A 2,952-nucleotide genomic window follows, 5' to 3' on the forward strand; every position below is an offset into this window, starting at 1 on the left:
ACAGAGATCGATCCTAGACCGAACGTGGCATCAAGCGAACACTTACCACTGGGCTACGTCCCTCCCCTAAAGTTAAGTGATTCATTATGCTTTCATTTGTGGTTTATTTTTGCCTTGATATTCTTTTGTTATGGTGGATCCTAAAATGTTGTGTGAAGACAGTGGTAGCCTACTATGGGCCCATTCTCCACTAAGTGTGCAATTTGCACATTGTCACGTCGCCCTGACCTACGTTTAGTGTTATTTCCTATATGTTTGTCGTAAGTGGACCAAAAACTACATATACTTGTTCTATCTTTGTGATATATGTTTATATATTCCTCAGTTCTCCAGTTTGTCGACAATGCGTCAGTGAATAGCTGCATTTAGCGAAATTAATTTGCTCTGTCGCCAAGCAAGGGTGCCATCAGTAACCTATCTTGTAGCTGTCAAATACACCTGCGTGTACATAGAATGAAGGTTTTTTGGTTGGTCTGATAATAGTAACACCATTGAACATTATTTTCTGTTAATTTCAGAGTGAAATATATTTTGGACAAATTAAGCAATAATGTACATTATATATCGTTAAATATGCATACCAGTGGAAACGCCTTGCGCGAGCATCCCTTTAAGGCATAAATGATAATCATATTTGGTCTCAATATTTTAATGTTTGCGATCACTTTGATAGATTTATAATCATGAAATATGTTTTATTTTATAACAAATTAATTATTTTAGCTGTATGCTCTTTTATCTTCTGCATCACGACCGGTTTATCAAAGGCCGTGTATGTACTATCCTGTCTGTGGGACAGTGCATATAAAAGATCCCTTGCTACTAATAGAAAAACGTAGCGGGTTTCCTCTCTATGACTATATGCCGATTATAAATAATACGGTTGGTTAAAACATATCGACTTGAATCCTTCATCTATTTTATATTACAATACCAATGCTATCTGGGAATAGGGAATAGAAAAATTATATATATATATATATATATATATATATATATATATATATATATATATAAAATCAGAGGCGGATCTAGGGCCCGGTCCCCCCTAAATTTTGTGATAGTTATAATTTTATTATATATTAATTTTCTTTTTTTTTACGATCTCCCTCCAAACCTCCCCCAAAGTTCCCTTGGCATTCCATGTCATATCACTGCACCCGCCCCCCTCTCCCCCCCCCCCCACCAAATGGATTTTCATAATCCGCCACTAGATACATCTTGTCAAAGGCAGTCCCTCCGCCTGTTACCGACCCCGGTCGGACTGCTGGTTCTTCCTTGCACCTGCCAGTGCACGGTCTTCCCTTCAACCCACCCCACCCTGTTCCTGTCCTGGACGGAGGAGCCGGCCGAGACCGGCACTTGTGCTCAGAACAGGCGTGCAATACAACACCTTGCACTGAATGTGCACGTTAAACACTCTAACCTGACCTGACTTGTCAAAGATGAACAGCTATGATGGAAGGGTTATTTTACAAACAGTTTATGTGGTCCTCGGTAGTATAGTGGTCAGTATCCCCGCCTGTCACGCGGGAGACCGGGGTTCAATTCCCCGCCGTATGATTCTCCTGTAGCAGTTTGTATAGTTTAAGTAATAAAATATGCCAGTTGCTTAACAGACAGAACACAATGCGATTGAAAAAAAACCCCAACCAAAATCCGCAAAACCAAATAAAACCAAAAACATGTAATATTAAATGTAACAAAAAAGGAATCAAGTTAGATAAAGGGTTTGGAGCTTGTATAGAGGATTTTGTATGATTCTCCTGTAACACTTTATTTTTATTTTAAGTAATAAAATATGCCAGTTGCTTGACAGGTAGAACACAATGGGATTGAAAAAACCCAATGCAAAAGGAAACAAAAAACATGTGTAATATTAAATGTGACGAAAAAGGATTCAAGTTAGATATACGTTTAATTACCTGAAATGACTGCAAGCAAAATAGTAAACAAAAAATACGCTGTGAGTAGGGTTCGAACCTACGCGGGAAGATCCCATTGGATTTCAAGTCCAACGCCTTAACCACTCGGCCATCACAGCTTGTGTATGGAACTCAGAAAACCGACATCTCGTTAAAAGTATAAAATTCGACAAAAGGAATAAGCGATTCATTATGAAAGCATCAAAACTATTCTGAGTATCTGCGTTCATTTGGGGGTTGTTCTTCCCCTACTACTCTTTTTCTAGACTTTACTTTGTTTTATTGTGATACCATCTCGTATCCTCCGGAGTCGGGCCCGTCCGCACCACTATACCAACCCATTGCCGACTGGACTATACCCTAGTTTGATACTCTCTCTCGTTCAGACGGATCCGGCTTCTCAAGATCTGTATTTCAGCACAGCACTACACCTTCAACGTCTATCGACTGTCGATCTAGGGGTTTTCTTGATGCAACCCATCTCGTCCCTTTAAGCTGTGCACCCAATCGGCCTTAACGAGGCCACTCGCGTGGACATATCGATCGGACTTTAAACTTTTAGATCTGCGTTCAAAATTTTATGTCGAAATTACTTCTTTTTAAAAAAATATTATTAAATAGTCCGATCCTCTTTTCTTTCTCTTATTTAATTTTGGACTGTCCTTCTAAAATGCTCCAAATTATATAAATATTCGGCCGAGCAGTCAATTCTTTTTATTTTTGGCTTGTAACCTTTTTTTTAAATTTTATTTATTCTATTAACTTTCTACAAAATTCTGCCCCTTTACACACACCCTCCATCCCGAGTCAGGGCACCGATCTTATCGGAGGTCGGACTCGGGATGGGCGTGTTCGAAACCCTAGTGGTTAATGGGCACGTTAAACTAGTTATCATCATCATCGTCTTAGATAAACAACTATGATGGAAGGTTTATTTTACAAATAGATTACGTGGTCCTCGGTAGTATAGTGGTCAGTATCCCCGCCTGTCACGCGGGAGACCGGGGTTCAATTCCCCGCCGGGGAG

At 39.7% G+C, this 2,952-nt stretch overlaps 2 non-coding genes across 2 annotated transcripts; one reads left to right on the forward strand and one right to left on the reverse strand.

The window, feature by feature from the left end:
* Positions 1–1,962: 1,962 nt before the first annotated feature.
* On the reverse strand, positions 1,963–2,044 carry Trnas-uga. Its single transcript has one exon. It is a non-coding gene; the product is annotated as a tRNA-Ser (tRNA).
* Positions 2,045–2,880: 836 nt separating this feature from the next.
* Trnad-guc lies at positions 2,881–2,952 on the forward strand. Its single transcript has one exon. It is a non-coding gene; the product is annotated as a tRNA-Asp (tRNA).

Source organism: Gigantopelta aegis, chromosome 1 (genome assembly GCF_016097555.1).
Source record: "Gigantopelta aegis isolate Gae_Host chromosome 1, Gae_host_genome, whole genome shotgun sequence".
Lineage (NCBI taxonomy): Eukaryota > Metazoa > Mollusca > Gastropoda > Neomphalida > Peltospiridae > Gigantopelta > Gigantopelta aegis.